The sequence below is a fragment of the Heloderma suspectum genome, chromosome 3 (genome assembly GCF_057233095.1).
Source record: "Heloderma suspectum isolate Gila_16-S chromosome 3, 16-S_ref, whole genome shotgun sequence".
NCBI lineage: Eukaryota > Metazoa > Chordata > Lepidosauria > Squamata > Helodermatidae > Heloderma > Heloderma suspectum.
In genome coordinates this window covers 111,601,013-111,611,785 of record NC_139460.1, presented here as the reverse complement: position 1 = coordinate 111,611,785, position 10,773 = coordinate 111,601,013, and positions in this window count along the sequence as shown.

The following is a 10,773-nucleotide window of genomic DNA, read 5'->3' as shown; positions in this document are numbered from 1 at the left end:
GAGGATGTCAGCAGATGAGGAGCTTGGGAAGCCTATGCTGCGTTGCACACCTGTGTTACACAGCACTGTCAAAAATCTGAAGCCCATCTAGTGCAGGTATAGGAACCTCTGCTTTGTGCAACTGAGACAGAGACAGCAGACCAGTTGGAGAATCCTTATGAAATAATATCACTACCCAGAGGAACTCTGAAACAAAAATCTGAAGGAGCATAAGCTATCACAGCTGCCGGGAGGAGAGGTTTTAGCATTTGCCTGCATGGCAACTTCACTTTATGCTCTCCAGTACCAAGTTAAAACCTCCTTGTTCTGCTGGGCTTCCAATTTATTTTCTTTGTTCTCCAGCTTTCAGTCTGATTAAATACATCCTGTTTCTTTTTATTTGGGGAGAGACACAGTTTTGTCCGTCTCTCCCATGGCCATGATGTGCTTTAATACATTTCTGACTGTTCAACGTAACCTGCCTTGGATATTTCCTTAACATATGGGAAAGGCCGGAGAATAGTAAGCCCACCATTCCACACATACACTATCATCGACATCCCTTCTTCATCTCACATACTGCTGCCATCCAGTATGCGATGCATCGCCCACCCTCAGTAATTCCTGCTGCTGCTACTGCCACTTATAGGCTTATTCATCAGTAGACCAAGGGCTTTTTCACATGGAGCTTTTATCCTGCTATTGAGATTGGTTATTCAAAGAAGTTTGGGGGCCCTTTAGATGACATCATTAACCTCCAGGGCGTCTCCTACACTAAATGACCTTTTTCCCCATTGTTAAAAAGATTGGAGATAATGAGCTATCGAATTACAGCATTTCAGTTCCACTTGAGTTCTCTCATGAAAAAGCAAAAGGCGCAATAAGAGGAGCTAAACCACAGCTCCATCTAGCGGCTATATAATGAAACATATAGAAGGCTCAGATAAGGGGGAAAAGGTGGGGGGAAAGGAGGGGGGACGGACACGCGTGTAAAGGGAGTCCATCGCGATCCTGCATTTAAAGCGGAAGCATAAACCTCCATTTTAAATGCAGGATTTTAGGTTGGTGTAGAGATGCTGCAAAATTCAGGCAGCATAGTGCAGTTTTCAAGGCCACTGGAGTCCTCCAAGTACCGGACAATCAGCACAGCTGCTTTGAAAGGATGCTGTTTTGACCCTGTGCTCAATCGCTGCCTGTCCCTTTAAATATTCACTGAGCATAGGAGGGGAGCATAATGAGGCTGTTATGTATGGAAGTGCAAAGGTATACAGTGCCTTATTGATTTTAAAAGCTTCACTGAGGGTGGGGTGGTGGTGGAGAGCAAGCCTCCTCACTTCCCCGCATCTACCCATTTGATGACATTCTCCTTGTATTTGCATTTCTTCCTCTCTCTGTAATTTTCTTCCTATCTCTGTCTGCCTTAAAAAAAAAAAAATCTGTAACAACAACAAGAGAAAATGGTGGTGGTGATGCAGGTGGAACCCACCTTTGGTTTGGTATGAACCAGCTGTGGCTCAGAATAACCCACTAGCTGAAGATCAATATTCTAGATAGTAAGTTAATTCTGATCATTTCTGTTCTCTAATCTGTGCTTTCTCTGCTTTTTTTAAAAAAAACCTTTGCTGTTTCTGTTATTTTTCATGGCAACTTACCTGGGGTACATTTTTTCCTGGGTGTTTCCAAATCCACTAACCAAGGCGATATAACTTCTTTTCTTTCTCTCCATCACACCACAAGCTGGCCGCTTCCTGTTGTTAGTATAATGGCCAACTTAAGGAATTTGGTCAGCGTATATTAGTGCATCTGTATTCTGTTTGTTAACAATAGCCACTACTTCTGTTTTGTACTAATTCCTATGGTCTTGCTATTCCAACATTCCATTAATATTGGTGTAACATCAGCCTGACATTCCTGGGATCCAGCAAATCTGAGAAGAAAACAGCAGCGCTCCAAATATAGCAACTTGCCACTCCCACTAGTTTTGAGACAGTTCTGTTTAAATACAAATAGCAGTCAGTAATGCGGTGTATACATTTAAAAAAAATCTGCATGGGACAAACAAGTAGAACTGAACGTCATCTTTTCAAAAATGTCTTTAGACAATCCATGTAGTCTGCTGTCATCTCACTTTTGTTTTGCTTACAATTGATTTTTTTTTTTTAGCCTAATCAGTTTTCTGCAGCTTCTGATGCACACTTGGTCTAAAGTATTAAGATCAGCTGGTTCTTGATTTGGCCAGTTTGCGTGTTCCTTTAATCTAGTGCACAGTTCTTGGGGCAAAATAACTCGCATGAGATGGTTCATGCTAGCACAATTAGAATTTTAACAAGTGATCGCTGTTTTTCTCTTTTCTGATGTTTCAAAATTTCACTTGGTCTTTCAGTTTTTCTTGGGAGTCCTTAAGACTCCACTCCCAGGGACTTAGGTGACTTTTTTTTTTTTTTTGATGTCTCAACATACCAATCAAAGAATGCATTCTCATTGACCCCGTGCCTCTTTGGACCTCGAGATTCCAAGGCTCCCTTTAAATGCACAATTCTGCCCAAATCAAAGGTCCCAACCAAGGGAAATTGTTTGGATGGGTCCAGTTCCATTTGTCCAAAACTTGCAAGTCTTAGGTCCGTAATTCCTGTACATGTACATTGAAGGCATCCCTTTTGGGGCTACGGAATTTCTTTGGAAGAATCCGACCCCATCCTCAATTCACACAGGAGCACATAGAGAAACAATCAGGAGGTCTCCACAGGTTCCGAGAAACGAAAGCCACTGCCAAATTCCGAGGTACAGTCAGAGACCAACTCTCACCGAATTGGAAGCATGATCAGTAACTCACGGTCTAAGGAGCTCATACCAGGGCAGGGAGTGAAGGAAAGGTCGGGTCACTCACTGCAATCTCCGTTCATTCAGGAATGATTTATTCAGGAGGTCCGTGCCTTGTTGGCCTGCTCATACCATGGAGGGAAGAAGGAAAACTCACTCACACAAGGTTCCAGCAACGATCATTTGCCCTGCTCCTTTTTACTTCAGTTCGTACCAGGCAACTCTCGTTCTATTCTTTTCCTCAATCACACAAGGCAACTCTCATTCACCTGATGCCATATCCCATGGACCTCTGTACCCCTAAAAACAAAAAACAAAAACTTACCAAGTGCTTAAATTACTGACTGTCTCTTTAAAGGCGGTATCCTGTCAGCCAAGGCAGAATCTTCCCACAGGCAGCCTCACACTGAGTCCCAGACTTAAGAGATTTCAAAAGGTCTCTTACCTTTGTGCGCTTCTGGGATGTTCAGTGAATGGCGGTCCAAATTGGTTCGATTCTCCTCAGCGTTTGGGAACTGAGTCACGGCACCAAATTTTTAAGGAAATATCCAAGGCAGGTTAGGTTGAACCATCAGAAATTTATTAAAGCACATCATGGCTGTGGGAAAGACAGACGAAGCTGTGTCTCTCCCCAGATAAAAAGAAACAGGATTATGTATTCAGAATGAAAATTGAAGAACAAAGAAAATGCACTACGCATGCTCAGAAACCAATTAGTACTCAGCAATAGTTTATCAGCACAGCGGCCTTCTTATATTTAGGGATGAGTTACTTTGGTGGATAAGAATTTCTTGCTTATGAGCAGGTTACAATTACCTTCTCATGGTCCCACACACACACATACTCCGTCCCATCAGGCACCTTGCCTGAACCAAACTACTTACAAAGCCTAGTCAGGCCTACTTTCACACATAGTACAGATCCCAGTGATGGGAGTTTTAATCTCACCTTCTGATTTTATGATTATTCCTGGCTTTATTCTGCTTTTTCTGGGTGGAAGGGCAGTGCACAGGGCAGGATAATTACTGTGAGGGTGGGCTCGGCAGGCTGGCTCAGTCTGCCCAGCTTTGAAGGGAAAAGCAATGTATGTATGCAAGTCCCAGCCTACAGCTGAAGGAATGCAAACAGTCCAGGAAATTGGGGACACACACACATCTGCAGTCCTCAGCAAACATGGGGGGGGGGATTTCTTCTTTTGGAGGCCTAATTTTCATGTTCATATACTTCCGCATAACTTGAAGCTCCTGTGGGTATGTGAAAAACTCTGTTTTGTTTGTGGGTGGCCCAATTTGCTTCCAAAGCAATTAGCATATGACAGTAGACCACAATCCACCACAAAATTAAGTGCACCTATTCCACTGATTCTAATTAAGCAAACTTAATTCTGTGTTGGACTGTGGCCTGTGTTTAAATAATAGATACACATGTCCATTAAGTCGCAATGCTCATTTTTAACTTTAGGAAAATACATTCATGTTAACCTGTCAAAATTATGGGGAAACCAGTAATATTTTACAACAAATAATAGGTGATGTAATTTTTACACCACCTATTATTTGTTGCACTGGGTAGGAAAGCAAAACAGCATAAAATTGAACCTGCTCCTATAGCTGTTTATGTTAGATTATGATAATTTAAGAAACAGTAAGCAGGTAAAGTGAAGAACGATAGAAATTCTCTCTTTGTGGGTTGAGTTTAGGAGAGTGTCCAGCCCAGGATACTGAAAGAGGCCAGCATAACCAAAATCAGGCACTTTGTGGGAAGATCTGTCTTCAGCCATGAATTCACTAGCTGGTCTTAGGAACAACACCCTCTCTTGACCTCAGCTTCCTGTTTGTTTTTAAATGGGAATAATAATAGTGATTCCCCTACTCATCCCCACAAATTGGTTGTAAGGATGAATGAGAATTATTAAGCAATTAGCATATTCAATATATTTAGGGCTAGTAGATAGTATTAACACTGCAAAAAAAAAGCAAAAAAATTATGCTAACATTGTAAGCAGTGTGGTATAGTTTGTTTTTTTTTGTTCAGTTGTTTTTTCTCTCAGGTCTTTGGAGACAGAGGAATCATCTAATCAATTTCATTCTCAAAGGGGCAAACACATGAGCCTAGTCATGGGGCATCCCTACACAGGCCTAAAATCCTGCATTTAAAACGGGGCTTTCTGCTTCTGTTTTAAATGCAGGATCACGACGACTCCCTTTTTCACGTGATTCCTTTCCCCTTCCTTTCCCCCCACCCCCTTCCCCACCTTCTCCCCATATCTGAGTCTTCCATTCCCTTTCATTGATCTCACTCCTCTTCTTGCCCCCTTTCCTCTTCTCATGGAGGGAACTCAAGCAGAACACAATGGGGTAATCTGATAGCTCATTATCTGTGATCTATTTAACAATGGAACAAAGGGCATTTAGTGCAGGAGATGTCCTGGAGGTAGGGATGTACGAAAGTCACTTACCTTTTCGCAGCTTGGCTTCGCGGTAGGGGGGAGGCGCTTTGCTTTTCCCCCCGAAGTTCAGGCGAGGGGGGGGAGGCGTCCCGCCTCGCCTGGCCGAAATTCAGGCCGGGGGGGGGGAGGCGCCCCGCCTCGCCTGGCCGAAATTCAGGCCGGGGAGAAGCGTCCCGTCTCCTCAGCCGCGAAACAAAAAGTAAAAACAAAAGAAAGACCCCGTGATAGGCTACGTGACGATTTACGTAGCCTATCACGGCTAGATTTCCAAAGTCAGCCGTGATAGGCTACATAAATCGTCACGTAGCCTATCATGGGTGACTTTAGAAAAAAAAAAAAGCGCGTATGTAAATGGCGGCGCCCATGGGGCGCCGCCATTTGCATTCCTTATTTTGGCACGTCTAGTCTTCGTAAAGATTTACGTAGACTACGGCGAAAATAAGGGCAACGCAAATAGCGTGCCCTTATTTTCGCCGTAGTCTACATAAATCTTTACATAGACTAGACGTGCCAAAATAAGGAATGCAAATGGCGGCGCCCCATGGGCGCCGCCATTTGCGTACGCGCTTTTTTTTTTTTCCAAAGTCACCCGTGATAGGCTACGTGACGATTTATTTAGCCTATCACGGCTGACTGGAAATCTAGCATTCATAGGCTACGTAAATCGTTATGTAGCCTATCACGGGTGTGTTGTTTTTTTTTTACTTTAGTTTTTTTTTGCAATGGCGGTGGTGGCAGCTGGTCGGGAGACCGGCCGCCGCCCCCGCCCGCGACGAAACACCGCCGGGACCCGCCACCGAGAGGGACATTCGCAGGAGGTAAGTCCCGTCCCGGGGGGGGGGCGGGGGGCCGGCGGAGAATTTCCCAACCAACTTCGGGGGGCCGAATGCGTCAGCGCTCGGCCTCCTGAAGATTCGGGGAGAAATTCTCCGCCATCCCTACCTGGAGGGTCATGGCATCATGTAAAGAGCCCGCAAACATCCGTGAAGGAGCCATCTCAATCGCAGGATAAAAGCTCCATGTGAAGAAAGCCATGCATTTCCGCTCACATGATTCCACTTAGGCAAGGGGGGTGAGTGAGACCATTCTTGCTGGCCCCGCCCCCTCTGATGTATCCCTGTCAACCTCCACAAATTGGAACGCTGAAGGTCTGTATGTCTGAACTTGTGTAGGCTCCCTGTGCAACTTAGAAGCCTGATCATGCAAGGTTCTAAATTATGCAGGGAACCTACACAAGTACAACAAACTCCCTGTTGCAGCTATTCAATGCATGGGAGGTGACAGGCTTGCAACAGAGGGTCCAGCGCTAGCAAGCACACCCCAACTCTCCCCCATCACACAGTGAAGGGAAACAGATGAATAGGGCTATGGACTTCTTAATATCCAGATGTATTTCTGTTAACTTCAGTGGGATGAAACTAGCATGCAGCTACACAAACACATGCCCATGAATGCATTTGCACACCCATGAGTAAAGAGCACAAGCCTCAATACTACAGGATGCTGACCCAGTGGTGCCAACTCGAGGGATTGTTATCCAGATAAAGTGTTAGAGCAGCGTTCCCCAACCGGGTGCCCACCAGATGTTTTGGACTACAACGGACCATTGGCCATGCTGGCTGGGTCAGATGGGAGTTGAAGGTGAAATCACCTGGAGGGCACCAGGTTGGGGGAAGGTTGTGTTAGACCACTGACACTGCTGGCACTGTAATAGGGGATTTCAGTGGATGTTAGTTATAGTATATGGATAAACCAGTGGGGCTACTGACAACATAACCCACAGCTTTGCATTTTTCCCAGGGCAGAAATTAAACCTGCCGCATAGGATGGAGGCCACACACAATTGTAAAATGTCCTTCCTGACATGGTCTCTTTTTAAAAGATGTATAACCTGACATTTTTGCTTTGTCATGAAATTGTCACTTCTTACTCTATCAAATAAATCCAGGAACACCCACATTTGTACTTGCATGAGGATGTCACAGGATTGCAAGTTCAGTTCTTAATGTTTGTCACTTACAAAGGGGGGTGGGGGCAATTTAAACCATAAATGAAACTAACTTCTTTTTTTAGCTTTGGGGAATTCCACTGATATTTTCACATTCTGTTAATATTTCAGCTGTTCAGTGAATTTAAAGCATCATTGAACTTTCAAATGTGTTTTGGAACACATGAGAGATCAAAGGTATAGTGGTAGTAACTGGTGGAGACAAGCCTAAAGAAGAATTGTTTATCTATGTAGGGGTTAGCTCCAGTCAACACACATTTACCATATCATGTACATACTAGTAATACTGTATGAAAATATCTACATATTGGACAGCTAACTTGTGTAAAATAATAGAAACCCTAGAGCAGGGGTGAAGAACCTGTGGCCCTCCGGATGTTTATTTTATTTAGAATACTTTTACATCAATGAGCACTTGAGGCAATGTATAAATAAAAACAATAAAAATAACAAAATACATAAACAACAAAAAGCTTAATACCCTTTGGTATGATAAAACCAGTGATTAATAATAAATTTAGAGAGTGGGACTACAACCTCCATCATCCCTGACCATTGGCCATGCTGGCTAGGGCTGATAGAAGTGGTTCTACAACATCTGGAGGGCCACAGGTGGAGAGAAGGGGGAAGACAGAGAGAAGGAGAGGAGACTGAAGTGGGAGAGAGAGGAGGGGAGAGAAGGGCAAGGGAGAGAAGGGGGGAGAGAGAGAGAATGGGAGAGAGAGAAGAGGGAGGGGTCAGAGAAGGGGAGAGAGAAATGAAGAAGGGTGGAAAGAGAAGGGGAAAGAAATAAAAGGGGGACGTAGAGAAGGGGAGAGAAGAGAGAGAAGGGGGAGAGAGAACAGGGAAAAGAGAGAAGAGAGAAGGGGAGAGAAAGAAGAGAAAGAAAGGTGTCAGAGATAGAAGGGAGAGGGAAAAAGAAAAGAGGGAGAGGAGGGGAGAGAGAGAAGGACGATGGGGGAGAGAGTGAGAAGAGGGAGGGGAGAAAGAAAAGAGGTAGCCTTACTGTTACTAGGAGGCCTTAGGACTCCTAAGGGACTCTAGTGTGATTGCACCAGACTTTTAAACTAGAGGGGAGACCCTCTAGTTTGTTACCTTTCCTTCTACAGTCTGCTCATTGTTTTTTCTCTCTCCCTCTACTTTTCTGTTCTTACACTGTTGGGAGCTTGCCTGCAATGAAATTTTGAAGAGGGAGAAGGAAAGGAAGAAAGGGATCCATGTGAAATACTAGTATTTCACACAGCGTCTGATTTTACTGCCCCAAACTGGAAACTTTCGCTTCTGAAAAAGTTAGTAGCTTCAGTACAGCAAAGGATCCAATCAGCCTCCACAAACTTCTTTCTTCCCCTCCAATTTAATTTCTCCTAAATAGCTGTAGGACTCAAATAATCCCAAAGGGAGGGTTAGGACTATGTGGCGTCATGATCGAGGAACTGCTGGGGCTTTGAAGTAGGTTCTACAGTTTTAAAAAAGCTAGAAAAAGTCCTCAGCCACCTCACCTCATAAAGTTCATTTAAGTATGTGTAATCCTTACAAACTCTCCACAGCCTCCTAAATTCCTCTGAAGTACTACCTCTCTGAAAGGAGCCACTTGGCTTAGGGAATTCTCTCAACGCCCCCCCCCCCATTCTTCTTCCCTCCCCTAACTTTCTCTTCTTTATTCCACCCAGAGCATACCTTGGGGAATCCTTAAAGAGAATTCTCTTCAATGAGCAAGAGAAGTTCTGAACTGTATTTGACTTTATACAAATAGTCAAGAGGGTTTGTTTTTCTCCTTCTCCTCACTCAAGTCTTTGAGAAAAGTGGGTTCACATGGTTGCAGAGAAACAAATCTGGGGCTGTTTTGTTTGTCAGGTGTCATTATCAAGCAATAGGAAGGACTGTAGCTCAGTGGTAGAGCACATGCTTAGCCTGAAGAAGGTCTCAGGTTCGATCCCTGGCATCTCCAGATAGGGCTAGGAAAGAATCCTGCCTGAAACCCTGGACAGCCACTGCTCCCAGTCAGTGTCAACAATACTGGGCTATATGAACCCGGGGTCTGATAAAGCAGCTTCCTATTTTCCTTTGAACAGAAAGATTGATTGATTGATTGATTGATTGATTGCATTTATATCCCACATTTTTTCCACTTGCAAGGAAGCCAAGGCAGCGTACATTATCCTCTCCATTTTATCCTCACAACAACAACCTTGTGAGGTAGGTCGGGCTGAAAGTCTGTGACAGGCCCTAAGTCACCCAGTGAGCTTCCATGGCCGAGTGGGGACTAGAACCCAGATCTCCTGGCTCCCAGTCCAACACTCTCACAACTACACCACCCTGGCTCTCTGAGTTTTTGGTTTGTTTTTTAAGTGGAGGGGAGATAAATACTGGTCATTTATGCAGTCCTATGTATGCCTACTTGGAAGCCCCATTATGTTTAATGAGGCTTACCCTCAGGAAAGTGTGCATAGGATTCCAGCACAAGTTAATTTTGCAGGGGAGTTGCACCCTAACGTTCTGCATGTTTACTCAGAAATAAGTCCTGAGTTGTGAGCATGATACTGCAGGCTTAATACAATGCCTACCTAATTCCAGTCTAATGAATTGACTACCCTTTCGGCTCAGTCCTATGCATATTTTGTCATTTGCGTTTTGTTTTCATTTTGCATCAACTCTAGCTTCAGTGGTGAGGGAAAGGCACTTAGTACATGCTCAGAGTTTCTCCATAACTTAGCCCTAGTTTTGAAAACAGACTCATTGACTGAATCCTGGTGAAGTCTTGGCACAATTGAAGGTATGAGGAGGAAGATACAATGAGAGCTTGTGCATAACAAGGAAGAGATAGAGGAGAGTTGCACAAAACAAAACATCTGTTTTTATGAAGAGTTGCTGGCGGATGGTAGGATAAGGAGGGATGGTTGCACAGAGGAGAATAGAATTGTTAGGGAATGTAAGTGCTCAGTGGTGAAAGAAAAGCATTCTGCATATGCTCAGAGGCACTCCATATTTAAGAACATAAGAAGAGCTGTGCTACATCAGACCAAGATCCATCTAGTCCAGCATTCTGTTCACACAGTGGCCAACCAGATGCCCACAGGAAACCCACAAGTAGGACATGAGTGCAATAGCACCTCCCCACCCATGTTCCCCTGCTGCTAACAATGGTGTAAATACATTCTGGTAAGTCTAAATTTTCATTCATGTATATCCTTCTGAAACTTTGCAGGTTTCTTTCCTGGGGGACACCTCTAATGACCTGTGCATTTTCATACAAATTTACCCAAAAACTATTGGGGGGGGTGAAGGGAAGGGAAAGCAGATAACTCCCTCCCCCAAGTTGGAGAACTCCCCTTCCACATGAATTGCTGCACCTAACCCTCTGAAACTTTGCTGGTTTCTTACTTAGGGACAACTCTAGGCTGTCTGTAATTTTCAGAACAATGGTCCACAAGAAAGACAGGGTAATAAGTATGTCCTGTTTTGGAGACCTCAAAATATCAAGGCCACCCTTGCACAAAACCCTCTGTGGTTATCATTC